This window comes from Leuresthes tenuis, unplaced genomic scaffold (assembly GCF_036924035.1).
Source record: "Leuresthes tenuis unplaced genomic scaffold, fLeuTen1.0.hap1 SCAF_18, whole genome shotgun sequence".
In the NCBI taxonomy this organism is placed as follows: Eukaryota; Metazoa; Chordata; class Actinopteri; order Atheriniformes; family Atherinopsidae; genus Leuresthes; species Leuresthes tenuis.
The window spans coordinates 17,828,497-17,846,274 of NW_027325372.1; the positions used below are offsets into that span (position 1 = coordinate 17,828,497).

The 17,778-nt window shown below is 39.5% G+C and overlaps 1 protein-coding gene across 4 annotated transcripts in view; it reads left to right on the forward strand.

Moving 5' to 3' along the window:
• adgrb2 (adhesion G protein-coupled receptor B2) overlaps nucleotides 1-17,778 on the forward strand; it is a 222,759-nt gene that overhangs the window by 93,765 nt on the left and 111,216 nt on the right. The gene's annotated exons all lie outside the window — the stretch shown is intronic.

The following is a 17,778-nucleotide window of genomic DNA, read 5'->3' on the forward strand; positions in this document are numbered from 1 at the left end:
AGTCATCTCCACAAACACGCACTGTAAGAATGCATTGACTTATAAGAAAGAAGCATTGAGTTGTCATACCTCCGAGCTCATCATCCCTCCCATTTCTAACCGCGCTTTCTCTTTTCACTGGCTCTCACTTGTTCCGGCACATACCGACTTTGGAGCCAGAGATAGACCTGGTGCTATATTGCTTCTGTTGATGTGTGTAAGCATGTGTCTCCATGTGAGATATTGAGCTCTGCATGAGTTGTTTGAGTGCAGTTGTACTGGCCTGGTTCAGTGAGGTAGCAGTGGTCTTTAATGTGTCTGGATGAGGCTGCACACTGTAGCCTGAGCAGTCTGAGTATCTTTTCCTGATGAAAAAACACACATTCTCCTTTTCTACAGTTCAAGCTCAAAGAGGGCAGCTAAGCTTTACAGTAAAGATTTTCCTTGTGGCAAAGGGAGGTCCAAGTTCTGTGTCTTAGCAGTGTGAGATTTCTAAAATGTACAGATTTCCCCTAGCTGTGACTTGCTTTCCGTCAAAGAGGTCCAAAAAGAGAGTTCTTCTCTCTGAGAAGCTGACTCGAAAGCTAAAATATGGCAAAGTTAATCAATGTAACTAATTGCCAGAAGTAATCAAGTAATTAATCAGAACGACATTTAGCTGACGCAGGAATTTCTGGAGAAAGACGTATGGATACTGATACAGGGGAGGAAGATTGTGGTAGAGTTAGATGAGAAAGCCAGGAAACATAACATAAAATAATTGGGAATGTGGATGATTTGGAGGCTTGTTTTCAAAGAAAACTGAGTCTGCACGTCTTAATCAGTATCGCATCTTAAACCCTACAAATACAGAGATCTTGTCTCAACTGAATGTAAAAGTCTGCTTCTTAGTCCGCTTTTCTCATCAAAATACACATACGGAGTGTAAACATGCAAACCTGTCAATCATAGGCAACACAAACAAAAAAAAATGTCTGTTGACGTAGAGGGAGGTAGAAGCTACAGATAGCACCATGACAAGACAGGCGGATTCTGATTTACTTGAGGAGGTGGTATGAATTTTCATGAGATGATGCAATGTGGTGATGGCAAATTCACCAGCTTGCATCTCCCCTATTCCCAGCTGTCTTTAAGACATCATTAAAATAAATAAAACTTTTGACAGGCTGTAGCATTAGATGACAGCAACAAACACGCACACACACACACACACACACACTCTGAAACTGATCAGACTGTCTTCCTGCAACTCTCTTGTCAGTTTTTCCTGAAAGTACAACATAGCAACACGAAGATCTGTTGAAAAATGTCTCATTGTTTTGGACTTATTGTATTTTACTTTGAAAAAAGGGATTCAGTGTAAATGTAAGTAGAATCTACTGGAGAAATGTAAAGCAATGACAATTTTGTTGCAAAATTCCACTATGAGACTGCCTGTTCTGTCAAAGCTGGTGCTTTTCTCTAGCTTTTATCGGTTATTAGATTTCCTGTTTTCCCGTTTTTCTATTCTTTCATCTTTCAGAAAAAAGGCAAGACTTTTTTTCTTCATAAATTTCACTGAGACAGTATTTTTGTCCAAACTTGAAAGAGTATCAAACAGTATGCCGTGCACTTTGATTTGACTAGAGATGCACGCTAAATTGGAATGTTTTTTAATTTGCTGTGATATCATTTGGCGCTGTATGCACTTTCATCTAGCAAAACATAAAAAAGATATTTGCCTTTATTTATGCCATATACAAAATGCTAGTCTAATCCACGGTCTTGTACCAGTCATTTGCAAAGTTGATTTCTTTGAAAGTGGGACAGGAAGAGTTAAATGCAAGCATAGAGGGAGGATGAGGAAAGAGCAGAGAAAGTGATCGTTTGGAATTTTACTTTTGTTCTCCTCAGGGGTTGGCAGAAGAAGAGGAGGGTAATTGCAAAGTAATGGAATAAATAAGAGAAGGATGGGCAGAGGGGGCTCAGAGGCTCAGACAGCAATGAAAGTGAGAAGACCACGATGCCACCAGAAAGCACTGCATGTAGCATGCAGGTACAAGAGTGACTGATCGGGACAGAGAGAAGCTGTGTGGTAACATGTTTCTACCTTGAAGAAACAAGACTGTGATAACAGGCAGATGATTCTTATTCTATATTTATCCATTACAAGGAGGGGAGTTGGAAAGCAGGTCCCCTGTGATGGGTGCACTGGGTAACACTAATTTATGTGTAATGATACGACTGTTTGTCGAGTAAGAGATGCATTCAAGATGTGCACAAAAGGGGGAAAGAAATCAAAACAAGACTGTGCAAACATCACCATATACTTCTACTGCCAAACCTATTTATGTGTTCTTTGTCAAATTCAGTACTTATTGACAATTTAGCTGCAGGAAATTGAAAATAAAGACTGCCTCCATGTGGGAAGAGAAGGGGAGGGGGGATTTTCATTTATTGTCTGTTCCGAAGGAGACAGCTCATGAGGTGTAGTCATACAGTACATAATCATGCAGCTAAGTGAGTAGCGGATGGTGCTCACGCTGCAGGATGGAGGGTTTGCCACCCACTGGGACATGCTGAAAAACTTTTATAGTAGCACAAGGCATTGTGGAGGAGAGCAAACCTCTATAAATATTTTGATCCAGTGCCTCAGTAGGATGTTCGTGGTGTGCTTCAGTGTGAGTCTCATTCCCAGAGGGCCAGTGCATTCTGGAAACATGCAGTTTTGTTGCTGTATTTTGTGAAGCGCCCTACTGCTGCAGAGGTGAATTGAGATGTGAAAAGTGTTTATTTCACTTTTGCATTATGCTGAGTAAATAACATAACAACTTGACTTTGCTCGAACACCTTTATCACTTACTGGTTAGGTTTAGGCACTTCATTTGGTTAGGGTTAGAACACAATCATTGTTAGGGCCAAAAAAAAAATGATTGTGTTTTCACAATACGGCTCTCAAAATGCATGTTCTTGTACCCAATGTCTTCCTTTTTATAAAGTACACAGACACCACAAGAGTTAGTTATGGTTGTGCTGTGTACAATGTTCACAAATTTAACAGCATTTGGTTGTTATCCAGGAGACCTAGTCTGACTGATTCATATACATTTTATATTGCAAAGGTCACTTTTGTTTTTTACAAGCTCTTTTTAGTTAGGTTTAGGCATCTCTAACAAATGAGTTAGGTTTAGGCGCTGGATATTTATTGGTTTGGAATCCAACAGTACTTGCTTAGGTTTAATAAAATGTCACAACTTGCCTTAAGCAAGGGCTGAACCTGTAGTTAATTATTTGGATGTTTGGAGGATATATGGGTTGTCAGGTTTGGCATTTTACATCATTTTATCAAACACTGTCATCCATCTCAGCTTGGGCACCTTATGTCCCCTTAAATCTGCTGTCAATGTTATACCTCAGTTTAACCGTTTGAAATCTTTTTCTTCTACATATAAGGTATGTATATATAGATGTATATATACCTATGTAGATTAAGCCCATGGATATATCTGCATGAATATAATGAAGGTTACAGAGTCATCATTTCGGGCATCTGTGTGTTCATGTTTTCCCTGTGCATTCATGCATTTTCTCTAGTTTCTTCCTGCAGTCCAAAAACAGACAACCCAGAACTGAAGCAGCTACCTTCAGTTTAACTGTATATTATTGAGAACTGTTAGTACCCAATCCAATGTAAAGCAGTTAACCTCCATAATAGGTTCAAAATTACTGGAGTTGACATTTTCTGAGATCCAGGATCTGAATTGCCAGTGGGTGTTGCAGTTTACACAATGCTGTATGATCCAACCCACATATTTAAACTGCTATCACTGAGGGTGATTAGTAAAAGTTTTTTAAAACCTAAAGGAAAAAAAAAAGAAATGAAAAAGTAAAATTTGATTCAATTTTGAGAGAATAAAGGCTTCATGTTACATTTTTGCTATTGCAAACCGGCCAACACCCTCACAGGCTCATACTTCTGCTCGAGTAATCCCAGAAATATCTTGGACTGAGTTTCATTTTGATGATTCAAACCAGAGCGGTTAGCAAGGCGTGCTGTTTGCAAAATTAGGGGTGTTAAAATTCCCACAGCAGCCAAGTTGCTATATTACGCAGCATTTGTCCTTGGGAAAAATGCAGACCTTTGATTAGCTGTGCTGATCTCCATGGCTGAAATCAACTCTTTAGAATGGAGCTCCCTTCACGCTGCATCACTGCACTGCTCTCTCGATTAGCCTTGTGGCCCAGCTGCTCTCAGCTATCTATCCAGACACTCATTCTGCACAGCACCTTTTTTCTCTCCTTGGAATAAATTGCCTGAAACATTTCGGAGCAGGGCAAGAGACAGAAAGAACCACCAAAGAGGCCTCATCTCAAGAGCTGATGAGACCATGACGGTCCTTGAGCCCTTTAAAGTGAATCCCTGTTCTCACTGCAAGCCATATATTACTCCGTGTGTGTTTTTGCTGCAGGTGGACCATTGCAGACTGAGAAGAAATGAAGAAGTATTTCACTCTGGAACAAAGCTATAGTCCTCTTTTTTAAATGATATTGAAGACAGGGGATGCAGGACAAGAAAGAGCCAAAAGGATTACGGGGGGAATGGTGACTGTTGTTGGCTGAGATACAAAAAATATTCTATTTCCTATATTTTCCACAGAGAAATGCAAAGGATACTTAGTAAATGGCACAAGTCTACGTTTTTAAATAGTCTCCAGCGCATTTTGAATGGAAGGTTTAAAATGAGACTTAAACAGACAGACTAGATAAACGCAGTTTGTTAAACCAACCTACTCTCCCATTTTCTCTGTCATCTGTATTTCTCCACGTGACTTGTATCAGGGTTCTTTCTACTTCCTCCTTCTCCTTTTATTTCTCTTTTTTTTTATGACTGCCCATAAAGCTTATATGGCTCAATGCTACAACTACACTTTTAAAGGATGCTGTCGTCTACAGGTAGAGGAACAATTCCCTCCACTGCGCCACAGGGAAAAGTTGGCAGCAGGCTGAGTCACATATGTTAACCCCAGATAATAATCCTCTCTGTCAAAGAAATGAGAATTATTGTGAATGAGGACCTCTGTGATTTACCGGTCACATTATGGCGCATTTTCAACCTTAGTCAGCAGATATCTTCGAGGTGATAATGCATTAGAGACCCAAAGTGCACCCTAAGCATGAAAACTGCCTCTTTGAGTGTGGATTTACAGCAAGATACAAAACAGCCACATGTTAAACCGAGTAGCCCACAGCCAGTTTTCAAGGTTCTACAGTTTTCTGATGGTCCATGAGCATGTCATTTTGACATCGCCTCTGTGTATGTGCTCATTATACTCAAGTTAGTCATATTAGTCATGAATTGTGCTAGAAATAAGGCTTTTATGTTATGTTTATGCATTTGGCAGACGCTTTTATCCAAAGCAACTTACAGATAAGCAGATTGGGTAAGGGGGTCTTGCCTAAGGACCCCTACTGGAGATAGTACCTTTCATGCAGGGGATTTGAACCCAGATCTCCCACATGAAAGGTGGCAATCATACTACACTATCCAGTCCAGTTTTAAAATTATTGTGCAGATATTTCCTTGATAAATGAAAACAATCCACGTGGTCTTCCATTTCTCAGATGCCAGAAGGTCGTGAGGACGTCAGAACAATGGCCGCGATTTGTTTTTTGTTTGATTTATTAAATAGTGAGCAGAAGAAGCTCAATTGTCAAAATTAAAATGATGTTCTTTGAGACAAGTTCTCATATGTGATAAGTTCAAAAATGAAAGAAAAACCTGGACTGTCAATGAGACTTTTCATGAAGTTTATGAGTAATTATTTCTGTACAAAAGAAAGAATCATTTTGATATAAATGCATGACTTTGAAACTTTTGCATGCACAACAAATATACAGTATAGTAAACTTAAGACAAGGTGAATGCATGGGCTTTTGAAGACCAGATGAAACCAATTAGAATCAATGATACCATAATGATTTGTGGGAAAAGAATGTAATGACCTGGGCCTCATCCCATTTCAACTTTTTTGCTTTAGCACTTAGTCTCATTCCTCCATCCATTCACACCAAGGACTATTGTGTCCCCATTATAGGATGGAGGGGTAAGTGATAAGGCAATATAGAGTTTCAAATGGAGAGTTATGAGAAATTTTCCAAAACAGCTCATCACAAGGTCAACACACAGTTCAATAATTAGCTAACTAGCATGTGGCTGAGCACAACAAAATGTCTTCACAGTGCACCTTACATTACTTTTACTAACTAAAATGACAGCTTTTCTTATTCTGGATCTGATCTGCTTGTTTAAGGGATTAATCCATATTTAAATACATGCATCTATTCACATTCTGGTGTAAAAATAGAAAAAGAGCTATCACGAGAACACCTGGTTGTGTTGCATCTGTTAAACGCAAAAGAATTCAAACACATCTGATGATGTATCACCCTCTTGAAGGGACGTCCCATTCTGTGAGTGAAGGTGTCAAGCACCACCCCTGGTAACTCAGGTTCAAAGGGCAATGGGACTCTCAAAGGTTAAAAGACAGGGGCATAACTAAGATATCTGATTAGCCTTTAGTATGTTATTAACGAATTTGACAGCATTTAAAAGTGTCCAGTGGTATTTGACTTTAGGCCTTTGCACACTAATTTCATCAGTTTAGTAAATCCCCCATCCAGTTTGTCGTTCATATCTAGTTAATATTTATCTTTTAGCCTCCTACAACAAAATACCATCTGTCTTAATATTAGTACATTCTCTGTCTTGTAATCAACAGCCTACCTGCCAGTCCAAGCTGTTATATGGACTCAGTGGGTCACTGTGTTGCTTTGAGTCATTCTTCATTTGCAGGAACGGATTCTTTAGACTAAATCCAGTCCCAGATTAGTCGAGTTCTCTGCAGTGAACTAGACTGCATCCCCGTACAAGAGAGACTCTTCAGAGCTGGGAGTTCAGTTCATTTAATATTTTCAAGATTTTATTCAAATAAACTTGCCAGGTTATGCAAGATAAGGTGTCAGGCTAAAAATACTTGATGCAAAGAAACAACCTATGGGGATTTTTTCGTTTTTTAATTAGTCATTTTAAAACATCTACCAGGACACTGATTGAAATCTAATGTAACGTAACTTATTCTAATAAAAAAATTTGAAAAGTAACATAGGTTATTTGATTTTAAAGGATAGCCAATAACCTGCAACCTCTTCCAATACAATATTAATCCACCCAGAATTGTTCATGCTTATTGGATAATGTACGTACAAACTCAGCACCATGTCTCAGCTAAAATCTTCTTTTTTTTTCATCCCCAAAAGATTGCGAGCTTTCAGTGTAAGTGGATGGTGGATATTTGCCTTAGCTTTGCAGATTCTCACTGCTGGTCTGAGAAGCTGAGCTCATGACCACTTATAGAATGTTTCCATATCTGATGCCTGAGCAGAAGTCGCTGAGATCACTGTCCACAGGCAGAGGAGGAAGCTGGGTGTGGGTGGATGTGAGCATGTGAGTGAGCATCAGACTTTTACAGATGCATGAACTCATGGCTCTGTCTTTTAGAGTGAATGGGTGCAGACTGAGCAGAGGGTTCTGCAGAACACATTGTTCAAAATGTGCAGCCTTTCCTGGGAAATTATAGACATTGTGAAATGTTGCAACAGTAATATTATGGAGGCCAATAGTACTTGAGTGAAGAGTTGTTATAACAAAAAATTGTAGAAAAATCACAAGACCAAGAAAGAACATACTGTATCTGAATTGTACAATATGAATACAATTAAATAAAACAGGCTGTACCATATTGTACCTTACAGAATACACACAAGGTGAGTGTTAAAAAAAAACTAACACAATTGATGCACAAAATCAAGAAGAAGAAAAAAAAGGTAACCATGTGGACATCTAGGACACAATCTCATTCTAATGGTTCACAGGAGGTTATCAGGACCAGGCTGTGCCACAGACGCATTAAGTTCTTTTTTTTAATCTATTTTTTCTCACCATTTGGATTTCACCTCTATTTTCTGCTCTCTTATCATTTTTCTCACCTGGGTTCATCCCTCTATCTCAAAATATCTCAAAAAGAAAAATAAAACAACAGAGGGTAGAAATGATTCAGCTCCCTGTCTTGCCGTGCACTGGAGCAATATCTTGCCACCGCTAAGCCAAACTAAGCATGTCTGTAGCTGACTGTGTGTGTGTGTGGGGGAGGGTGTATTGGGCTGCATGACCGTGTGCAGTGCATGATAGGTCCCAAATGTTTCCCCTCGGTCCTGCTGTGCTGACCCATCTCAGTGATGAAAGGTAGCTGAAAGACAGAAGTAAGTGGTGTGTGAGAGTTTGTGTACTCATGAGATAGGTTGGAGGCAAGAGTCATAGTATAATTTTTTTCTGAGACCCAAAGTCTGGCAATTTCAACCTCTTCTCACGGTACACTGTTATCACCTCTAAAAAAATAAAAGAAGAGAAAAAAAACACCTGCCAGACTTTGCTCTGGGTTGCTTTGCCCAACAAGTTTGATGTAAATGTTGCTTGTATTGCATATGTACTGTATGCATCAGTGTGCATTTTTTAAGCAACACCTGATGCATTTCAGTGTGTGGACAGACGTGGATCATTTTTCTCGGCCGTCTTAGACTGCACGGTTTTCTTATTAGCACGATACACTGCCTGCTTTCAGTGTTGATTACCAGAGGGAGAAATCAATGCCACGCATGAATGAACATACATGAGCAACATTAACAGTGCTCATACCCGGTATGCGCGTCGTGCAGATACGAGCAATTAATACATGTCAAAAGAAGTACCATTTCTTTTGTTGCCATCTCAGAGTTGAAGAAAAAAAGAAAATTAATTTCTGTGTTAGAAGTAGAAGAACAAAGCAGAGGGAGAGCAAAGCAATATGAATCATACAAGAAATAATGGGAGTCAAAATAACAGCACGGCAGACGCCCATGCAGCTGAGAACAATTGAAGTCATTCACCTCTCTCAGATGTAGGTCTGGTGACCAAGTGTGGACACTGATTTATAATCCACTTCCCTCTTTTCACCCCTCTAAAAGCCCTCTCCTCCTACCACCTCCGAGCAACGTCCCCTCTGTTCCCTTACCATGTCAGCATGACAAAGTTGCTATGGCAACAGCATGCCACTGCAGAGGCAAATGTGAGCAGTAATCGATCTATTCTGCGACTGCACCATGCACATACGTATCACTGATGTCATGTAAAAACACTCCCTGTTAAAAAAACCAAGTTCGGTAAGATGGACGACTTCAGGTGATGGTTTTGACTGATGTGTTTCAAAAGGAAAAAAAAAGAAAGGAGGTGAAGAGAACTAAGTGGAAGATGAGGTGAGCAAAGATTGTAGACTGTCATTTTTCCTGAGTTTATGATTTAGCTCTTTTAGAAAAATGCCCCCAAACTTGGTTTTAATGAACTTTAGAAAAACTTTCATTAACCAAAGAAAGCGTGTTTGTTGTTTTATTTTAGACTTAGTGGTACTTAAGCCAGACATTTAAAAAGTTTGATTTCCTGAAAACTTTTATGAGCAGAAAACTACCAAATTCTTTCCAGCTTTAAAGCTTTTTATTCACAAGATAATACTGGATTATTAGATAGGTCAAGGCATAGATACAAAGACCCCCTGTCTTTGAAGGGGCTCAGGCTTATCTCAAATTGATCTATTTAACATGCTTCTAGCTGTGATTATAAACACTACTCTACTCCATTGTAAAAGCACTGCAAGTGATCAGGTCAGGGCGTGGCAGTAATCTTTGTTGTTGTGCTTTGAATGAATTGTTGCTTTGCTTCTTGCCTTCACTGCATTGATTACTGCTAGATTGTAGCTTTGCAGCACTGCTAAGAGTCTGCTGGATTGTGAGTGCATGTAAATTCCCATCTTGTTATTGGATATTGAATGATACACTTGGCTGTGTGATGTTGGGGGGAGGGGGTTAGAAGATTTGACAACATCTGAGAAAAAGAATAACGTACAAAAAGGGCAGTTTTGGCAGTTTTTTAAAAAATATAACGTGTGGGAACGTATGACCTTAAGGCCTCCATAGTCAGACAAACACTCTCTGTGCAGACTAGATTTAACTTCTCTCCTCATATCTGCTGCTGAGAGGAAAAGAGGTTAGTGCAGAGTGAGAAAGAGCCAAAGATGGAGTGGGTCTGTCTGTCCAGTGGCTTATAAAAAGTCCATTATGGTGCGCCTCTATCAGTCTGGGCTCTCCCAGATGGACCCTGGAGTAAATGGACAGCACCAGAGAGCTATAAGCTCAGATTTGATATACAGCTGAGAAATAGCTCTGTGTGTGTTCGTGTGATTGTACGCGTTCTGAGAGTGTGCATTCCATCATATATGCTGCAGCAAAAGACCTAACGGTAGTCAACAGCAAACATTTCCCTTCCCCTGTTTTTGTGGATGCCACTTACTTAACGCAGCCGTCTTACAATATCACTGTCTGCGCACTCACACACACACGCACACATGTATATAGTCTTCCCAGCAGGCTTAAATCCCAGCTCAGTCTGACAAAAGAGCCTGTGGCTCTAACTGGCTCTGGCCCAATCCCCTTCCCCAGCCTGATGCTTTATAGTGACTCAAAAACTGCTTTACTGCATGAGGTTTATTTATTAGCTGCATTTTTTTCCGATTGTGGAGATGTATGTGCGTCTCAGGGTGTGTGTGCGACACCCAGGTACGTTCGGGCTTTACTGCTCGGTCCATTTGTCTGTTTTGACGCAGTCTGCAAGTGTCTGTGCACGTGTGTGCTCATTGAAGGTCTTCCAGTGTTCTTTGCATTTTTTTTAACATTGGAAAAAACATTCTCTTTTCTTATCATTATTATCAGTAATATATATTTTTTGTTGTTATAATACTATGTTTAACCTACATAACAGATGTGCTTAACCTCTCTACCTTTCCCTTTTGGATAAATGGCTTGAGATGTATGATTACATACATGTATGCATCCATGCATATGTTTATAAAGTGGCTATTCATATCACAAAAAGCAAAATACTAAGCTATTACTCTCCTCTACGTCCACTATCCAGATTCCTCGATCAGTCAGCCATTACTCAGCACTATACATTAATGTACTTAACTCAAAACACAGTCTTATACATATATCATTCTATTATCTGTAATGTCCTATATTTTGCAATGAAAAAACTGGACTAACACAGCCGGATAATGTGGGCCTCCTGTATGGTCTTAATGAGACTCAAATGGGCCGAGGTGGACAGAAAATATTTAAGAACCGTTGTTTGATTGATGATGACGTTAAGGTTCTTGACTTGCAAGTGGTTATCTTCAAAAACCAGAAAGCCATAACACTTTGTGAACCTGCTTTGCTCTTTCTGCACCTGCAAAATTGTTCTAGGACTTGAACCAGCATCACACTGTTTTTACACTTCAATTATTCCTATTCGATTAACTTTGGTTGAGGAACTTTTTATTTTGTTTTGCTTTTAATTTTATTTGGCAAAATAAATGAGGAAGAAACTGATTTAACTAAACATCACATCACATCACATCACACACATCATATTTGGAATAAGATAAGAATAACTTTAACAAAAGACACACGTGTAGAGATTTATGACAGTGTTAAATTGATATGACTACTGCCAAATGTCAATCACAATATATGAAATTAACCTTCTCCCCTCACGATGAGTATTTATTTCATTCTATGTGTATTCCACATAATGTAATAAATAGCAGACATAGTTTGCACAAGGAGTGGTTTTATAATGACATCAATTTGACCCTAAATGCTTTGTGTGGAACCCTTGGATAACATTACTACTGCAAAAATGGCAATGCAATTTCCATTTAGTGACAGAATACATTTCAAAGTACTTGAATCAAACCTGCAGGACAAAGTAGTTGAGATCCATTTTCATCAGCGTGCACAAACCTAAATCTCTGCGTGCTCAGTTGGATAGATCCTCAACCAATCAGAGCAAAGAAATATAGTTAGTTTTGACATAGGCTACATAGTGAAAGAAAAATGCTAAAAGACCACAGTGAGGAAACATGAGCGGTTATGTTGTAGCATCATCTAAATTGTAAACAAGCGCTTAATTTTTATTTGAATAATAGTTTGAGAATACAATGCAAATCTGCCAAAAACTTTATCAAGGAAACAGGAAATTTCTTTGTATTTAAGAGGGGCTAAATATGCTTTTCTACAGCAAGTGCAACATTAGCACTCAGATTGTTTGAGACACAGCTGGATTCTTGCAAGATTCATGAGATCGTTGTCACGAGAGAATTCTTAATGCTAGTGTGGCGCGCGACGTCCAGCTACCAAGTAAGGTGGGTTAGAATTAAAACCAACAACGCCACCCTGGGAATTTCACCCAGGGAATATCCCTTAATTAAAAGGCAATTAGAAACTAGTACAGTTTCCACCTCAAGATGTCAAAAGGCACTTTGGTTCGTTTAACTCAGAACAGGAGACGTGTTCCATCCAAAAATACATTATATGTACCCGGTAGTCTTAAATACAAGTTAAAAACATGTAATCAAACTGCTAAAATATAGAGCCAAGCCTTACCAGTGGGGAGGCAGGTTAAGGCAGAGAAGGCATCTCAAAGCACCCCACAGGACACATGCATCACATCTACAAGCACACAGCTGTGCACCCGAGGGGCAAAACACACAGCACACGGGAAGGAGATGTCACCAGAAAACCAGAAAAGCACCGACCACCACCACTGGGAGCTCAGCCTTTGAAAGAAGAAACGCTTTGTAAAAGAATGAGGATAACAGGGAGCCGCCTCCCGCCAACAGAGAAACACAAACAAATTAAAAGAAATGTAAACGAAATCATATTACTTCAAGAAAACATCACATGAAACACAAGACAATCTGTTAAAAAGACAACTGAGTGCCAGGGAAGATTACATTTCTCTTCCCAAAGGTTTATAAATCAAATCGTGACCTGCTCTCTCACAGGTACAGGCACACGTAACAGCGCTCCCACCGGCCTGCCGTGTAACCAGGAAGTTGAGCGGTTAACAATGAGCGGTCAAGTAAAACATGCACAAAATCAGATTGTGGTGGCGAGCTAAAATAACAAAGTCAGAAGGCTATCCTTGTCAAAATAACGGGGATGGATAAATACGGTAGGGCTAAACAGGAGCGTGAACAGGAGGAAGTCACACCGCGAGCCGACCTGCAGGATATAAGTCAGATAACAGGGTGTGTAGGCTACTCCACACCGGAGGAGACCTCAAAGCATGACAGCTATGTAAACTGCCATCTACGCGTTTATATACTGCAAGAAGAGGCCTGATTGGTTAGTAATTGCAGCAATCAGGTAACTGAATAAATTCCCTGCCCCCCTAGGCTTCAAACTAAGCGTTTGCAGCCAGTTGACAAAAATTCAGGCAGGTTTAAGGTAGGATTTAGGTGTGTAGACAGACAGCAATGCCAGCTTCCGAAGAGATCAGTGTAGATATGTTGTATGCTGATTTAGCTTCATCAGAATTTATGATTGTTTCCTCCTGAAAGAAGAGCAGAAAGCAACTCTGAAAACTTTCCTCAGTAGAACATATGTTGTTGCTTTTTTCCTAACTGGCTTTGGCAAGAGTTTGATTTACAAAGTGGCTTGACTCCACCAATTTCATTGGTTGAGGATAGTCTGGGATAGACAGATCATTCATCCATTCACCTGCCAAGACTTTTGTTTCCTTGACTTTTCCAAGACATCCCCTACTATGAATCTATATTTGATCATTTTTAACCTCCTTGCATGTTCACCTTGGTAACATGTTTATATGATGTTTTTTTATGTTACTAGACATATGACATGTAGCCTCCAACAGTATATTTGATAACTTTATCTGACAATATCTGACACTCTTTGCTTCAGAAAGACAAGGTCAAACAGCCTAAAAGTTTTACATAGACTAGGAACCTGCACCAATCAATCCTGACCGCTGGCTGGGTAGGACTCGAGCAAGTTAGAGAAGAAGGGAGCTCAAACCAGGTGGAGAGGCTAAAATGGCAGAAGGGACATGTTGTGTTTATCACTGTAAAAGCATGAAATCAGATTTTATAAGCCTTAATGTGTTATCCAGAGATTTTAAACTATAACAGAAGTGGAGCTTATTTGGTGACATTGTGGTGTCTCATCAAATGTTCCATGAGGACATGGGTAGTCATGGGTGGTTAGCATTTGTCAATTCACACGTTTTACCCACAAACGGCTCTGTTTTGAAAGTAAAATAATTATGAAATATGAAGCTGGTTTAAACATTTTTGTGAGAGATACGAGCAGGCATGTCAGATTGGTCCATTTCCAGACTTATTGGCCAGCCAGGACAGATGCCCTTTTGCTGGTCGGGGTTTCCAGCTGTGCCCGCTGGTTCTGGTTAACCGAGGCTAAGTGGTGCAGAGCAGTGGCTTCCGATGAAAGGGGTAGCCACTGAATCTGACTTAAAAAGATATTTGAGTCAGTAATTCATGTTGCAGGGGGAAAAGCCAAGACCAAAGCCACAAGGAGCCCAGCCAAAACCAGCTGAGTTTTCACGCTGTGTCCGTCGCTTCTTCTGGAAAATACACTGTTCAAAAAGCCTATGGGGAATCAGGCTGCTGTCAGACTTCTCACACATCTTGAGTGATGAGTCCCAGGCAGACTTTTTCTCTTTGCTGAGCAGAAAGACTTGTTCGGCTGTACTGGTGTTTCTCTGAGAATTAACTAAGTTCATGCAGTCGCTGCATATTTTGTGAAAAGCACTGATTATTAGCAGCCCTGATCATCACTATATTGCTGTTTTACATTTACAACATTAACATAACACAGTGAGATTTGTAGACTCAAAGGAGACTTTGAGGAAGTTATGAGGGATGTCAACATTAGTTTGCAGCCCCAGTGTGGGTGATATATTTAACCAAAAATTAGCTTTGTTAACAGTTTGCTCATGTATTATTGTGGCTGACACAAGTGAGCCCCAGGTAAGATGTCCATTTTGGGACCACGTCCATTTAGTGCCCATGCAAATGGGCAAAACCAGTTAAGAAAACTCAAATGGAACCAATGTGGAATCCATACAAAATCCCACATGGGCCCTATTTTGCAGTTAGTTTTCCCGATACTTTAGTTGGCTGTCACTAAGGTATCACTACACTACAAGAACAAAATATTGCATCTCCATTTCCTCTTGGCCCATCAGTGGATTAACAACCCTGCTTAAAATAGAACTAATACTGCCAGCAGCTACGAGAAGATAAATCCTCCTGGAGATGCAGAGACACCTGAAATTGTTGAGGAACAATAGGCATAAAAGGAGGCAGAATAATTTGATGAAGTGTGTGATGATATGTCCATTAAAGTGCATTTCAGAACATTAAACAGTATCGTGGGATTTGTAAAGGTCAGTGCTCTAACGGGTTTATCAATATTGATCCCTGCTTTCAGTTGTCCTGGACTCTGTGCTGGTGTCCATCTAAATCCTCTTCTATAATGCAGAGAGAAAAGAAGGGAGACAAACAATGAGACGGAAAAGTAGTTCTCACTGGTCATTTTATGTGAGACATTACTTGCCTGTACTGCTTCACTGAACTCTGTCTCTCAGGAGCATAGTATACCTGGCACGAGACATAATTTGTGGCACATTCTGCTAGAAAACGACTCAGTGACTCCAAGATCCTGAAAACGGGAAAATTGATTACTGGGCTTTTTAAAAGACAAATGATGTTAGCATTTTCTAACACAGATATGATGATTTGCCGTTTTTTTCTTGTTTTGTTTTGCATTTACAAGATTTTTTAAATTTTATTCAACCAGGCTCCAACAAGCTGTGTCCAGTCCAAAGTCACTGCCATCAGCCCCAACACTTTATGACCCATTCCAATATCCGTTTCAATTCATTCTTCATTTAAAACATTGCAGTCAACTTTAAGATATTGCATACAATAAAGGGGCATCAGCTGAAGTGTTGCAGGTTTTTGTGGAGCCCTAACCCTAATCTACAATTCACAACAAAAGTCATCTTAGGGCTATTTTCAGAGACTGTAAACAAGTTGAATTCAAGTCCCATTAAATATGATCTGATTCAAACATAATACAAGTCAGTCTGTTTATTTCTTTTTCCATTAACTCAAGAAATATGTTAAGTTTTAAATCATAACATGTCACTTGAAATAAGGAGGATCTTTAGGAAGCTGTTCCCATTCTCATACCTATGTCTGATGGTTAGCAGTGATACAATGATGATGAAAGAATAGGAATGTTAAATGATCTTGATGTAAAAAATACTGTAAAACCTGCTTATAAGCAAGTGGGTGTTTACACTATATGAGCTGTCCTGACCTGCGTGTGTGTTTGATGAAAAAGGCTGCTGGCATGTGAGCACGTATTTTATGTTGGATTGTCACATTTGTTGAAACAGTATTCTGCCATTTTTAAGAGAAATGGGCAATAAGGCACAAACTAAAGTGTGTTTAGTACAGTCTTGTAAATTACTTTGAGATCTACGTTGCACCAACTTATTTCATGTTGTTCCCAAACAGAGTGACACCAGCTTCCCACACACATAAACACAGTGGTTAAGTCTTTCACCCAGACATGCAGCAAGCTGTGGATATCATCGGCAGCACACAAACAAAATTACTACATTGTTTTTGTGGTAAAATGGTATACTCTGACCCGCTGAAAAAAATGCATGAAAGAAAAGTATATATATCTATCTATATAGATATAGATAGATATATATTAGATAGCTGGCTTGATATTGGTGTTTGTGTGAGCACAAGTTCTGGGCATTCATCCGTGTGTGTGTGGATGTGTCAGCATTTTCAAGCAAAGAAGGACGTGGCATGCTTGTGCTTCTTGGGTCAGTTCCTTAATAGAGGCTAATGTGAGGGAAAATTTAGTGTCAGTCACTTGTGCACCCTGTAATCTGATACACATACTAACAATGACATTCCATGTGGATAATCTTCCTTAATTATGCTGCAGATCTGTGAATCCTTCTTTAATGCAACCTTTGAAAAAGCTCCCACAGGCAAGAGGCCAAAAAAAAAAGTGAGAAAGATCTGCTACATCAGAGATTGTTTCCCGAGCTGTGGGAGTTGATTAAGTCTTGAGTTGGTGAAACTAAGCCTACAAATCAATTTGCACCGAACACATCTGACTGGGCTCATGGCTCCATATGTTTATACCAACTGAGATAAAACTGTCATTTTTACTCTTTCTATACTCTTTTAGGCCATTCTCTCCACAAAATGCTCGCCACTTAAATTATCTCTCTGATGTATTGGATCCAGGCTTTTCTCCAGTCAAGCATCATGGTTGTTTTCATGTTTTTGTATTTGTGCAGTTTCGTAATCATGACAAAACTTTTTAGAACTTACTTTTCTGTGCTGGAGTATGAAGAGTAAACCCACAGTGCTGTTCACTTCGTGTATTTCATGTTTTCTCTCTAAGCTAATGAGCCAGTCACAATTGATGATCCTTCAGATTTTCTGAGATTGTACAGATTTGATATTCTGTTATCTGTTTCTGCATGTTGTGGGCTCAGCTGAATCAAAGTGTTCTTTTAATATTCTGCTACAATGAGCAAGCCAAGACAATGTAGGCGTTTGTATTTTACTTTGCCAAATCGTGATTTGAATCTTCTAAAACTTGCCTTTCTTGACCTCTTTGAATGTCAGAACATAGATGTGGATGCTAATGAGTACTTATGTACTAAAGCTTTAAAATAATTATTCTGTATGCTATTGCATAATTTTGTACTGTAAATTGTGCAAATACATGCCAGTAATTGCTAAACCAAACCTGACACACCTCTTCCATATT